The following is a 14,747-nucleotide window of genomic DNA, read 5'->3' as shown; positions in this document are numbered from 1 at the left end:
GACTAAGGTGCATTCCCCCATCTCATTACGGCCCCCTGCCAGGGCCCCCTGTTCACCTCCACAGAAAATCTCCAGCCTCATCTCTGGGCACAGCTTCAGCAAGGGATGCAGTGGGAGCAACTGCTGGTTCCATCCAGTGGTAACAGTATGGATGACAGCAGACAAGCATGGAGAGCTCTCTATGAGCAAGCCTTGTGCTGACACCTATGCTTTACACCTGTCATCAGTTACAGCACTTGTCACAACAGCCCTACAAGGCAGTTGGATTATCATTCCTATTTTACAGATGAGAAAAATGAGGCTTCAAAGTTTAAGGAAAGGGCACGCGTTTTATTTGTTTGTTTTTATTTATTTTTGGCCCTCGTTTTAGAAAGCGACAGAGCTTGATTTAGTACCGTGCTGGGGCGGGGTGACTGATTGCCTACTTCTGGCAAAATGGCCCTGCGGCGCTGGGAATGGCCACTAGGGGGTGTCCGGGCTCCAGATACCCGTTATGGGGGCGTACTTGTCAGCAAGTTTCTGAGCACCAGGCGGGGACGGTGGGCGGTGCGTGTCAGGTGTTGGGTGCAGCTGGGTGGGGAAGGCATGCCGCCCAAAGGTAGGAATTCTGTGTAGACTAGCCTTCGGTGGGCGAGGTTCTGACAAGGCGGGGTGGGCGTGGTCAATAGGGCCGCGGCCAGGACGTGTCTGGGCTCCCAAACCGCGGATGAGGCTCCTAGTCCCCAAATAATGAGATCTGGAGGATAGCAGTAAGGCCCTTAGTTACCTTGCTTTACTGGCTCCCTGAGAAGTCAGGAACCTCCCTGCCTTTAGAGACAGACAGACAGAGGAACAGACTATCTGGGTCACTGTCGGGGCCGGGGCAGACGAGGACAGAGGCTTCCCGAAGGGGCGGGGCTCAGAGCGAGGCTGGACGGGGGCCGACCGCTAGAGGGCGCCGAGGTCCCGTGCGCAGCCGTGGGCGGGGCATCGGTGGCGCTGGGCATAGCGATTGGCTCGTGGCGCCGACCTGCGCTGGAGGAAACCAGTTGGAGTTGGCTCCACCTCCAGCCCCGCCTCTCCAGTTTCCGCAGGTATGCGAGTGGGACCCCAACTGACCTGCATGCACGCTCCTTAGCGCCGCCTGGAGGCCTGGGAGGGTGAGGTGGCAGTCCTGAGAGTTCTGCATCAGCTTTGACCCTTGTGGTCCCAGCTGTCTCCAAGTGTCCTCGGACCTGGGGCACCACTCGGGTCCAAGTCACAGCCATGTCCCTCTTGGGCTCACACACACACACACACCTCAAGCCCAAGTTCCCTGCCAGCGTTCTCAGATACTAGACACCCCAAGTCTTACCCCCAGCCCGAGTTTCCCTTATGTCTGTCACCCTCAACTGTCTTTAGCTCAAACCCTCAGGTCCCAGTTATCTCCAAATGTCCCCTCAGGGTCACCCCACCACCGCCAGCTTAGATTGGGTCCCATCCCCCCAACCCCCAGCCTTGAACATGAGGCATTCCTCATCATAATCTAGTCTAGGTCCTTCCAAGAACAGCTCTTCCTGTCACCACACCAACCCTGAAAGTCAGTCTCCAGCCCAGAACTTCCTACAAGGTCACCCCCCCAACCCCAGGACACTCCTCCAGGTCACCCTTCTACACCAAGGGCACCCTCTCCACCTACATGACTAAAGTGTCACCTTCCTAGAGCAGGTGGGGGAGAGATGGGGCTCCTATGAGGTCAGAAGACCAGGATGCCAGGGCAGTAAATTCAGGCCAATCAACCTTCCCCATCCCAAAAGCCAGGGATGGCGGTGGGAATAAATCACAAACCACCAGACCTTCAGAATGAGGCAGGCAGCTTTTATTTAATTGGACAAAAGAAAGGCTCAACATGTGGCGTAGAGTCTACCCCAAGCTGTTGTCTGCTCCTGCCCCGATGGGGAAAGTGTACACTGGGTCAACCCTGACAGCCTGGGGGGCTTCACTCTGCCTCCCCAGTCTCATCCCCAAAAGAGCCCTACTCTATCTGATCAAGGACAGAGTCTCAATTCTTCTATGCGCTGGGACCACCCAAGGACAAAGCAGGCCTGCTGATCTCCTTTCTGGGCCCACAGGGACCTCATTCCCTGCCCCATGTGTCAGAAGGGTGTCATGGCTCCTCTTCCAAGTTAGGAAGCTGCAGGGCCCAGGGAGAAGGGGCCAGGCAGGGTCAGGGCAGGCAGCCTGGTTCCGGAAGCCCGGAGTTGGCATTTAACGGTCTGAGGGCCCAAGGCAGCTTCCTCTTGGGTAACTGGCTGCTGTGAAGGTGCGGGCCAGCAGTGCCCCAACCAGCCTTGGGAGAGGAGGGGCCGAGGGTCGGCAAGGCAGGGCACTGTTGGCTTCCCTTTTTCATGGAAGGGCCACCCACCTGCCCATCTCCCCATCCTCCCTGCAAGCACAGCCCAGCCTGTGATGGGACTGTGTGGGGGTTCTGAAGTGCAGAATTGGAGGAGGGGGCCTGCAGCAGACAGCTGAGTTAACCCATCCGAGGCCCCACCCATCTCCAATTTCCTCCAGACACAGGTCTGGGGCCGGGTCCTCATCTCTTCCCCCAGGCAGCGACTGGCCCACCCAGGGAAGGCAAGGGCCACAGACTCCAAGGGGGCTCGACTCCTGTTCCTGCTGAACTGAGCCAGTCTGCACAAATCAACTGTGTTTCAGCTCAGTAGGCACGGGAGGCAGAGCCCAGGGAGGCCCGGGTGGTGGGACAGGCAGGCCCAGGGGAGAGGTGGCAGGGCCAGAGGAGGCGGGGCCGTGGGGGGCGGAACTTAGCCACTGTGAACACACTTGCTGTGGACCTGCTCACAAGCAGCTAAGCCCTGCTCCCCAGGCCAGACGCAGGTGGTGGGGGCCTCTCTGCCACCCCTTCCCCATCCCTATCCCTGGGTCGGGGTCCTCGGTAGTGGCAGTGACAGCAGCGGCCCCAGAGGCAGGGCTCAGGGTCGGTTGGAAATCCCTGGCAATGTGATTTGTGACAGGCAGCAAATCCCATCCCCAGGAACCCCAGCCGGCCATGGCACAGGGGTGGGGGGACACCGGGCAGGGCCAGCGGCTGGCACCTAGGAGAGACAAAAGGAGGTAATGAGATTTGAGGACATCTGCCCTCCAAGTCCCCACTTGCTGCCATCCTTTGAGTTCTTGTAGGGAAGCCCTCTTCCCTAAGAGAGAGCTGGACCACCTGGCTAGACACCCTTAGCCACAGCCATGCCTCCAAGGCCCAGAGAGGTAGAGGTGCCTAGAGGGTCACTTTCGGCCAAGGAGCCTGCAGGAACTCCCAGAGCCAAGTTCCCTCCCGCTTTTGTCGCCACCCCCCCACCACCACTGAGCCCTGGGCAGGCTAAATGGGGCCATGGGGAGAGGAAGCTGAGGGGGTGGCGGGCAGGCGGGTGAGGAAGTGATCTCACCCCAGCTGGCGCCACTTCCTAGAAGCCTGAAGGGCAGGAGGAAACCACCAGGGCCTCCCCCCCGTGGCCCTGTCTCCTCGGCGGCCAGGCCTCAGCCCGCGCCCCACCAGAGCGGATGCCGGCAGCCAGGATCCAGCTCTCCCCCCTGGCACACACGCCGCCAGAGCACTGGACCCAGGCTCGAGATTCACATCCCAGCTCGGCCGTTTCCCAAATACCCTCCAAGCCTCAGTTTCCCTATCTGTGAAATGGAGCCAAGAGTCTCTGGGGCATATCACAGTGAGGTTTCACCAAGAGTGTCGCTCAGTAAGTACCTGACACCAGGACCACTGACTGAATTTGTGGAGTTCAATGCAAAATGAAAACCTGGGGCCTCTTGTTCACAAATTAAGAATTTCAAGACATCAACAGCAGAGCATCACACCAAGCTCCCTCCTTCTGAGTTGGGGGAGACCCTGTGAAGCTGGCCTTGTGTTCAGTAAACAGAGACTTCCTGTATAGGAGACCCCAACTCTGGAGCCAGTCTGGCCACATTTGAACCCTAGCTATTCAGCTTCCCAGCTGGTGACTATGAGCAAGTCACTCACCCTCTCTGGGCCTCCATTTCCCCATCAGCAAAGCAGGGCTAATGTCATGGTAAGGGTTCCATGAGTGCTACGTATAATTAAGACGGGGCTACTCTGTCATCATTCACCAGGCAGAAACAGGAAGGATGATGGAACTGAGGATGCTGCACATGGGTAGGACCCCAGCACCCAGATCTGGTGGCTCCCACCACTGGGAGACAGGTGGAGTGAGGTGCCCTGCTGTGTTCCCACCCCTTCCACACACACATACACACACAAACACACACAAACACATACACTGGCCTCCGCTTTATCGTCGGGCCCTAGCCCAGCCCTGTCCCCTCCAGGTCTAGGGGCACCAGCCAGGAGCAGACGAGGCCCCGCAGGGCGGCCAGCCTCCCTGGGCCGCCTCCGGAAGTGAGACAGCACATTCGTGTCCCAGGGACAAGAACGGGAAGGGCGGCCATTTGGCCAGGCCCGTTTCCTGTGGGGTTTCCCCTGCACAGAGCCCCGGGCCGGGGCCAAGGCCACTCCCCGTCCCCGCAGGCGCAAAAGGCCTGGGTCTCAAGTGGAGGGGGCACTGCCATGCAGGTGGCCAGGATCCGGGACCCCGTCACCATAGGCAGGTGACTTGGGCTCACGGGAGATGCTGTCCAGGGAGGGCCAAGGTCCTGGCCGCTGAAAGGGTCGGGGCAGGGCGGGCCCCTGGGCCAGGGGAGCACGGCAGGCCCCAGGCCACATCGATGGATGGATGGATGGATGTCTGAGTATGCGCTGCAGACAGGGCGTGGACTCGTGAGACGGACTCAGGCTCCGTAATGCTACCCCCCCACACCCCATGCTCCAAGAATGAATCAGGGGCAGCTTCCGCCGGGGGCGCCACCACCACCGCCCCCAAGCCTGGTCCCCAAATACTTTCCACCCTCTCAGAGCAGCTGGGATCGGAAAATACCAAGGGCTGCAGGCCCCGCCCTGCCCGCCGCCGCTGCCCGCCCTCCCAGCCTGTCACTAACGCTTTGCCTAATGGGCCTAGACTCTCCGCAGAGGCTCCCTGGCCGGGCCCCAAGCCAGCCGCTAACCTGGGCTGCCCAGCCAAGTGCCGCCTGACCACCAGCCCCCCACCCCTCACCCAAGTCCCAGCGTCCGGCCCGATGGGCAGACTGCAGAGGCTGGCACCCAGGTGGAAGAAGGCAGGGCACTGGCAAGTGGGTGGGCCCCGCTGCCCACCCAGGGCTAGAGGGGAGGGGGGCAGGCTCAGGAAGGGGTGAGTAAGTGAGGACTGAATCACTTGTTATAAATAGGGGAACCATGCAAGTCACATCCCAGCCCCCATTGTGGCCAGTCACACAACGCCACGCTTCAACCCCTGCCTTCAACTTCAGTCCCCCTCAGGCCAGTCCGAGAATTCCTAGGGGACCCCTACCATCCCCACTGTGAGCCCTTAACTGTGGGGTGCCCCCTTCCGCCATGTCTACTTCTGCCTTATCCTCAGATAGATCCTTGTCCAGGCCCTCCTGACCTGCCTTTTGGGGGCCACTGGCCTCAAGGGCAGTCACTGGCTTCCAGGCCCTGTCCTTCTCCCTCGGCACCCCGACAATTCCGAGGCCCAAAGCTCAGGGTTCCCGGGCTCCCCAAGACATTTTCGTGGTGTGGAAGACAACAGTCATTGATGGTGATGCCAGACCAAGGCCCAAGGGGTCGAGCATACCGGAAGTCAGGACTCTGGCCCCTCACCACCCAGGACCCCATCCCAGACCACCCAGGCCTGCTCTACCCAGGGCCACAGCTCAGTGACCACACCCAGGGTGGCGCCAGCTCCAGCACCCTGGGGCAAGGCGCCGATGGAGCATGACTCAGCCATGCCCAGCATGGCGGCATCCTTCTCTGCCCAAGGATTCTCACACACCCACACCCACTGGCCTCCGAGGACGTCCTTCATCAATGACCAGCCTTTCCCTGACACACCTCCGTGTTCACCCAGGACACCCGCTGGCAGGAGGGAAGATGGCCAGGGTGCCCTCACAGGGATCTGAAGGTAAGGGCCTGGGACAGGGAGGGGACGTGCATACGTCTCTCCGCTGGCTTTCCCAATGCTCCCCATATACAGATGGAGAAACCGAGGACCAGAGGATTCAGAGCCAGGCCCAAGGTCACGCGGTAAGTCGAATAAGGAAAAGCCAGGCCTGATTCTGGCATAAAGTGCATCCGAAGTGGGAAAGGGACAGAAGGAGTTTTCTTCAGACCGCCCAGGGATTCTTGCGGCCTTCTTCACTTGGAACAGACTCCCCCACCCACCCTCCCAAGGTGAAGGGCAAACTCTGCAAAATGCCTTACAGTCTATCAAAGCATCACTCGGACCCATGGAGAGCAGGTCACTCCACTATACCCATGGGGCCAGTTACCCCTGGGCTGCAAATGGGACAAGGGTCTGTCCCACAGCTGCGGCCTGCACAGAACATCTGGCCTCCACTTGCAACAGGCAGGAGTTCGTACGGGGGGGAGGTCCCCAGGAGGACCCCTAGAGCATCCAGCTCTGCTGTTTCTTTCCAGTGGGCAAGGGTCAGTGGAGACTCATAGGCCGGGCTAGCACAGACAGGCCCGAACCCCCTGGACACGCCCTGTCACGCATGTGCTCCGCGTGCCAGCCCCGAGCCAGGCCGGCAGCTATTTTAGGGCCCCCTCCAGGCCCACAGACAAGGCCTGCCCTTTGGGGTCTTGAGGGAGCTCCCAGAGGACATTCTGCAAGGACAGAGGGCAATGGATACCCCCGGGCACTAGGACAGAGCTGGCACCAGGCCCTGGGGCTCGTGCCTTCCCAGGACGGTGGCGTGTGAACACATGCACACAGGCTGGCCTGGGCATGGTGCGTGGGCGAGCGGACAGGGTGTGTCCCACATCACCTCGCCTCTAAGCCCGGGCACCTGTTGGGTACTGACCTCCAGCTCAAGCTGGCATGGGCAGGGCTACCAGAAGATACCCCTCATGCCAAGGGTCCCACACACCCCAGCCTCACCCTCAAACAACAGCCATCATAAGCAGGCAGCTGGTTGGGGTTGGGGCAGAGGGGACAGGTGACAGGGAACCAACTGCACCTTCAAGGCATTCAGGAGCCACTGGGTCTGGATCTGGCTGGGTTGCATAGGAAATTCAGTGTAGGACCGGGGACTTTGGGAGCAGTCAAGTCCAATGCTGAGGTCAGAGGTCAGTCTGGGGCTAGGATGGAGGTGTCGGGGTTCCATCTGGGCCCTTTCACCCTCTTCCTGCAGCCCAAGGGCACGGAGACCCCAAAATACACAGGGCTAGGGAGTCAGTTCTCCAAGAATCTCCCAAACCTGGCCCCCTTCCTCTGAATGAGCCCTTCTCCACTGGGCCAGGAGGAGCGAGAAAGGAGGAGGGGGTCCCCCAAGCCCTCCGAAGCCCAGCTGTACTGCTGGGCCCCCAACCCTCTCCTCTATGGAAGGCCTTCCCCCCACTCACCGGCTGACATGTCAAGAACTTGAACCCTTGTCCCCTGCCCCCACAGACAAAACTCTGGGAGACCCCCATCCACAAAGCCCAGACAGGCACCCCCAGGGGCCCCTGCACAGTATAGCCATTCCCCCCACCCCAAGCCAGGGCACATACTCTCCCACCCTGCGGCCAACTCCTGCCCACTGTGACCAGACCAAGAAGCGTTGGGACCCGCCCTCCCCACCACGCTCTGACGAATCTCTGTACGGGGAGTGGTTGGGGGACCCGCAGCGGGCCCCTGGGGACGGGGTAGAGGTGGGCTGCCCTTCCCTCGCTCCGTAGGGGGCGCCCCGGGACTCTGCCACCGCCACCAGCAGATGCCCGGGCCACGCTGTCCCCCCAGCCACCGGCGGCGGGCCGCGGGGCGGCGCCCTCCCCTTCGCCAGGGCCTGGGGGGCCCGCTGGGCGCACCCCCACTCCGCCCACCAGTCCGGCGCGGAAAAGTTGCCGCCGCCGCCACGGCGCCGCCGCCGCCTCCCTCCCGGTTCCCTCCCCGACTCACCCGCGGGGGAGGGGAGCCGGCACTCGGGGCTCCGGCCGCCGCCCCGGCCCGGCCGGCTGGGACGCAAGCCGGCGGGCGGCGGGTCCGAGACGGGCCAGGGGTGGTCGCCGGCCGCGTTCCATCCCACTAACTGGCCGGCCCGCCGCGGGGCCGAATCGCTTTTAAAACCTCCCCGTCTCCTCCCCCCGGGCCGGGCAGGGGGCGGGCGCGGGGCGGGGCGGGCACGCCGTCATGTGCCCCCGGAGCCGGTCCGCCCCCACTTTCTCTCTCCGAGGTCCCCCAACTCAGTCCCGTCCCCAACTCAGCCCTAACTTACTCCTTCCTTGTCCCAACTGTTCCTGGGCCCCAGACTGAGCCCGACTTCCCCCTTCGGGACCTGGACTTGGGTCCAGCCCGTTTTTCAGCGAAGGCTCTGCCGGGATCGGGCGAAAGCAGGGGTCCTAATACCCAGTGTACCCCCAAACCCTTTTTGGCCTAAGTCCTGTCCCTGCGCAGGAAAAGAAACCCAAGAGGCCGTGGACAAGGGGAGAGGAGATGGAGGCACGGTGCCACACTGCCACTGTGGACCCCCTCCTTTCCCTGGGAGGGCATGGGCCTGGGGATTCTGGGATCTGGCCAAACGCGAATCCCTGCTCTCTCCAGTTCCACAGTGCACTCCACAGCCTCAGAGAGTCCCTCCTTTTATCCCACCCAACCCTCTCCTGCTGCACTTGAAGACTTTCTGACCCCAGTCCAGGTGGTCCCTGGGTCTAGGTCCCCTCCCCCCTCAGGCTTCCCGGCATCCCCATCCCCTCACCCACCCAGGGCCTCTGGGAAACTCCCCAGCTCCTAGAGGATCCCTGGGAGAGAGGCCCTGCCTGGATCCCTCCCTCCTTCCCTGCATGCGTGTCTGTCCCACCTCATCCTCCGCGGACCTCCCCTCCACCGGGAGGAACACGGCCGCATTGTTCCCCAGGACCGGGCCCTGCCTTGGGGCCTGGCTCCTTGCCCAGGTGGGGGGCTGGGAACAAAACTCAGCAAAGGAGGGGCGGGGTGCCCTCTGCCGCCAAGCCAGCCTCCTTGGGCATGCCCGGATGCCACTTTGCTCTCTCTAAGATGGGACCTGGACCAATGGTCCCCAGACCACCACCACCACCATCACATCACAGGGTTCTGCAGCCAGAGGATCACTCACCGACCTGTGTGGACACTGCTTTGGGGCACAGTTTTTCTCCCACCCCCAACATTTCTGAAGTCTTATAATTGGGGCTGGGGCTCATAATCTTCACCACCCACCTCCCAGGCAGTAAGAGTAATGCTGAGGGTGGGGGGACCCAGCAGCAGGCCCAGGCAGAAGACTGGAGTGGCCGGTTGGATGCCTCTGGGTCACCTCACACCCCCAAATTCCTCCAGAGCCCCCTATTTCCTCAGTTCAGTTCAACAGGCTCCCACTTTGGATTTTGGTGGGATTAGGGTGAGGGGGCAGAAGCCACACCTAACTACTATCCCATGGGGCCCAGCCCTGGGGGGTTCCTGGGTCTTTCTTCTCTGTGGGGCCCAAGAGGCAGGCTGGCTCAGGCTGCAGGATCTGGCAGGTTGGGGCAGGAGGGGGCAGAGCTGCCTGTGGGGCCCCAGGGGAAGATTTGGGGTGGCACAGAATTCCCCAACTCAGGGTGGGGCCCGAGGGGGGAGGGGGCACTAACCACATGGCCTCCTGAGCAGCTTCAAACAGAGGGATGGAGTTCCTAGGTCCAGGGTCTTCCTGTGGAGACACACACACAATCATTTCAGAAGTATAAAGTGATCAAATTACAATGAGGCATCCCCTCCACTCTGCCCCTCCAGAACACTCCCTTCACACTCCAGGACAAGTTCTCCCATCAGAACCACCCTTCTCTCTTCTCATTATTAGTCCAATCAGGCACACATTAAGGGGAAATGTCTCCTCCATGCTGGCCTCCAGGGATACCTGTGCCAAGGGCCCTCAGCCCATATAAACCATTTTGCCGTTTCCCTGCACATGGCTTAAACCACCCTGACTCACTTAGCATCCCTCAGTCCACGCTTGGAGAGTCCTCCCAGTACCCTCAGTCCTCTATTTGCAGTCCAATGCTCCACCACCGAGCAATACCCCCATCAGCCCTCCATCTAGATCCCCGACATTTGCCCCCACATACCCTAGTTCTCAGCTGGCCAACTGACCCAGGGACAGCAGCCAACAGGGATCGGAGCTCTCCAAACTGGCCAACAGATCCTTTGTAATGACAGGGAGGAGTGAGAGGACAGGGCCAGGGTGAGGCCAGGCCAAGCGGTCAAGTGGCACAAGGCACACACACGCACGCGCACGCGCACACACACACACGCCCATTTGTTCATTCTTCAAACATTCATTGAGTGCCTGCTGTGTGCCAGGTGAAGTGCTGTTCTGGGCACTAAAGACACAGCAGAGAACAAGCCAGAAAAAAACCCTGCCCTCATGGGGCCGACACAATAAACAGACAGGTATAAAGATCTATGGTGTGTTGGGTGGCATGTGTTGGGAGAGGTAATAGAAGGGGGCAAAGGAGATGGAGTGAGGGGGTGGTGAGAAGGTCAGGAAAGGCTACCTTGAGGAGGAAGTGACATTTGAACAAAGATTTATAGGAGGTGAGGGAGAAGCCATGCAGACTTCTAGAGGAAAAGAATTCCAAGTGGAGCAGGAACAGCCAGTGCAAAGGCCCTGCAGCAGCATGTGCCTGGAACATTTGAGAAACAGGGAGGAGACCAGTGTGATGGAGGAGAGAAGGGAGCAGAGTGGACAACTAAGTTTCAAATTCTTGCTTCTCCACTTCTAGTTGGGTGTCTTTGGCCAAATGATCACAACTCTCAGTCTTGCTTTCTTGATCTGTAAAATGGGCCTGAAAATGCGTTTTGAGGTCTGAGGGCCTGAGATGGAGTAGAAGCTGGATAAGCTTTTGCATGCAGTTACACCAAGTTTATGCCACCATGCAGACCTGGGGTGGGGGGCTGGGTCAAGGGACCCTGACAGACCCAGTCACCCTGTAGGTCACCCTGGTGGCTCATACGCAGGGCTGCCTGCCGGGCCCCATGGCAACGCTGCACACAGAGACATCAAACAGGCCCTGCCGAGGAAGTCCCACGTCACTGTGGTTAGGGTAGCTCCTCCCAGCCCAGCCCCCGGCTGGCGCTGTGCTCCTCCTTGCCAGTCAGGGCCCCTGCCTCCTGTCACCCTGGTGACAGGCTGTGTTATGGACTAAGCAGGGATCCCACCACCTGCCCCCTCACTAGGGCACCGGCCACTCCCCACATCCGGGGAAGGACATTATGTGGTGGCCCCCATTCACTGCCACTAACCCTTTCATTCAACCGCCCCAAAATGGTGTTGGGAGCATCAGGAAAGCCCTTACCTACCCACATACAACTCAGAGAGACAGAGTTCCTAGGGACCTGTGGGGACCCCGAGCTAGGTGCCTGAAATCCTAAGGGCAGGGTCCTTCCTGGTGTTGCTCCCAAGGCACTGGAGGGGTGAGTCAAATAGGAATAGCCCCCAAGCCTGGCCCAGCCCCCACCCGGGGACTGAGTCACTACCCACCCAGCACCAGATGACATCAGGGCCTGGCTGGCCACCCTCACTTGGCACCGGGCCAGAATGGGGGCGCCCAAGAGGTGTAACATCTGGCTGCCCTCTCCCCTCTGACTAGGGCCCGGCAGGCTCAGGGTTAAGAAGGGGCCCTCCTGGGGGGTCTCCCCTCTAATCCCATCCCCCCCTTTCCCGGGGATTTCGGGCCCCAGCCCCTCTGACGTCACTGGGGGTTGCTATGGCAACTGGCCGAAGTTCCCAAATAAAATTACCGCGGGCGGGTTAAGTTTCCTAGGAGGCAGCCGACGGGTAAACAATGGCGGTGGCAGGCGGGGCCGGCGCGGGGCCGTCTCCCTCTCCCACCCTTCACTCTGCTGGGACCCGGGGGTCCCCAGGTCGAGGAGCAGGGCCCCCTCTCCGCCCGGTTCGGAGAGCCCGTGGATATCAGGGGCACTGGCGCACAGATGGGGGACAGTGAGGCCACCGCCGAGATGAGCGGGGGCGGGGTAGGTGAGGGGGGATCTCGGAGGGGAGGCTGGGGCGGCTGGGAACAAAGGGGAGACCTGAGGCCTGGGATCCGCCCCCTGCACACCCTGCCTTCCCCCGCCCCCGGCCGGCCGCCAGTCCAGCTGTGGCTGCTCCCAGCTGCCTGGCTCCCCGCATCTGGCGGGCCGCGCGCTCACTTCCTGTCGCCCCGGCTGCATGGAGGGAGGTAAAAATAACCCACCCCCTCCCCCTGCCGGCGGGCGCAGACGGCGGATCCTGCCGGCTTGGAGGAGGGCGAGGCCGAGCCACAGCCGGGGAGAGGAGCCCCCCTGAGGCCGACTGCCGTCCCTCCCACTGCCTCGGTGTCCTGGGAGGAGGGGCTCAAGGGGAGGTGACAGCCTAGGCTGCAGGGGAGGCTGGGGAGTCTACTGCATTAAGAAGGCCAGTACCTGGGCCACCAGAAACCGGGGAAACCCCTCACCCCTTGGAGAAGGGTGGGGGTACCAGCTCTAACTGGCTGGTGAAATGTAACCAACATGCCTGGATTCCAATCGGTCCCACTTACTAACTGTATAGAAAAGTTTCTTCTCTGGGCCTCAGTTTACCTATCTGCAGAATGAGGATGATAGTAGTATCCACTCCAAAGTGCATTTGCTCCATTATTGTTAGCTATTATTATTTCCCCATCCCCAGGGCCCTGAGAACTTAAAGTACTCTTGCCAGATAAAATACAAGACACTTAGTTAAATTTGATTTTCAGATAAACAATGAATCATTTAGTATCTATATGTCCCATGCAATATTTGGGACATAATTTTACCCAAAAAAAATTGTACTTACTCTGTATCCGAAAATCAAATTTAACTGGGCCTCCTGTATTTTTATTTGCTAAATCTGGTATTTCCAAGCCACCATCATCTCTGGCCTGAAAACACTCCAACAGTCTGGTCTCCCTGGTCTCCTTGCTTCCAGCCTTACTCCTTCCATCCATTCTCTAGAGAGAGCCAATTAAATCAAATCACATCTCCCTTCTACCACCCACTGTGAGAAGTTCCTCCATGGTCCCCCCTTGTCAGTCACAAGGCCCCTGCTGATGAGGTCCCTGCCTTCTCTCCAACCTGCCTTTCATACCCACCTGCCAACTCATGGGCATCTTTCAATTCCTAGGCCATCACCTCCTCCAGGAAGCCTTCCTTACCTCTCACCATGATCCTCTGACTTTAGATTCTCCAGAGACTCTGAACTCCTCTGTCTTTCCACTCAACCATTTGAGTGATTTACTCAGTCATTTGAGTAACATGAACACTTCTTAAAGGATGCAAAGGTGGCGACTTCCTAGGCAGCTGGTCACTTTCATGACAGAGGCAGGGTGCCAGGGGGCACGTGCCTGCTCATCCTGCCCCAGTGTTGGCACCTGCTCTTTTCCACACTCCACAATGACTGGGGTCCTGTGGGCAGCTGAGTGGTGACTTGTATGGGTGCTGGGGAGCCTAGAGTGAAGTGATGCTGCCTCTTGGGGAACTCTCCCCCTGCCCTCATTTGAGCCTTGGAGGGAGCCTGGCACAGTCTCCGGAGGACACAACCCTGTGTCACCAGTCCCCAAGGAGCCCACCCACCTGCTACAACTTACATGTCCCAGCCAAGCTCCGACATGGACTTGTCACTCATATCTACGCTGGAGCCTCCCACAGATGTGACCATCCCCAAGAGGGAGCATCCTCATGCAGATAGGTAAACTGAGGCCCCTGTCTGGCTTCAAGCTTGGTTAAGGATTTTGCCTCTCTGTGACTCGGTTTCCCCATGTGTCAAATGCGAATAATACCCATGGAGCATCAGAGGGCTATTGTTAACATTATTAGTATATCCGTAGGTATATACGTGTGTAGAACAGAGCTTGGAACATAGAACGTCCTCATTAAGTGTTAGATCCTTTGAGAGTGAGGGGAGGGTGAAAAGCCAAAAGCCCCCACCGCAGCCCTCCTGATACCCACCCCCAGGCCGGCTCCCCAGATCCCTCTAGGAAAATGGCTTCGACCCCCCCCCCATCGCAGCTTTGGCCCAGCTCCTCAGGGCATGTCTCACCCCACATCGAGTCCCCAGTGCCATCCCCGACCCTGATACCTGCCTCCTGAGAACAAGGGGTGGGCCTGGCTTGGGGAAAGACACCTTCCGTTCGTCCATCCCGCACTGGGCCACTGCTGTTTCCTTCGCCCTCATCCGTGCTAACCATGACTGCAGGTCTGACCTGAACCCCTAATTTGAGTAAAGCCAACGGCTCCCACCAGGCTGGAGACTCGAACTCCGGCCCTAGCACGCTGACTGGGCGGGCGACCGGCGGCGGTTGCCAGGCAACACGCTGTTTGTTGGCGCGGGGGGGCGGGGCCGGCGCGCGAGGTGACTCACAGCGGCGTGATGCGGGCGGGCTCGGCGCCCGGCAGCCTGGCGGGCGGCCCGGCCCCGGCGGGCCCCGGCGGCTGGAGGGGCCCGGCGGCGGGGGCGCCGCAGCCCCCAGGTGGGCGCCCGAAGCCTGTTGGGAAACGGCGGAGCAAGCCTGGGCTCCCGGGGCTTGGTTCGAATCCTGACCCAGCCTCTCACTTTCGGGTGCGACTTCTGCGCTCATTACCTCAGTTTGCTTATCAGTAAAATGGACGCGACATTGTAGGACGCAGTAATCCATTTCTGGTGCACAAGGCAGCTGGGATCAT

General features: G+C 60.1%; 1 long non-coding RNA gene across 1 annotated transcript; it reads right to left on the bottom strand.

Annotated features, from left to right (window-relative positions):
* Positions 1-59: 59 nt before the first annotated feature.
* On the bottom strand, positions 60-14,318 carry LOC116285079 (uncharacterized). The gene is made up of 4 exons (XR_012063166.1): positions 14,164-14,318; positions 9,680-9,734; positions 1,099-3,074; positions 60-1,009 (listed from the first exon to the last, which is right to left on the bottom strand). It is a non-coding gene; the product is annotated as an uncharacterized lncRNA (long non-coding RNA).
* Positions 14,319-14,747: the final 429 nt, after the last annotated feature.

The sequence above is a fragment of the Vicugna pacos genome, chromosome 22 (genome assembly GCF_048564905.1).
Source record: "Vicugna pacos chromosome 22, VicPac4, whole genome shotgun sequence".
Lineage (NCBI taxonomy): Eukaryota > Metazoa > Chordata > Mammalia > Artiodactyla > Camelidae > Vicugna > Vicugna pacos.
This window is presented reverse-complemented; position numbering and strand designations above follow the sequence as displayed.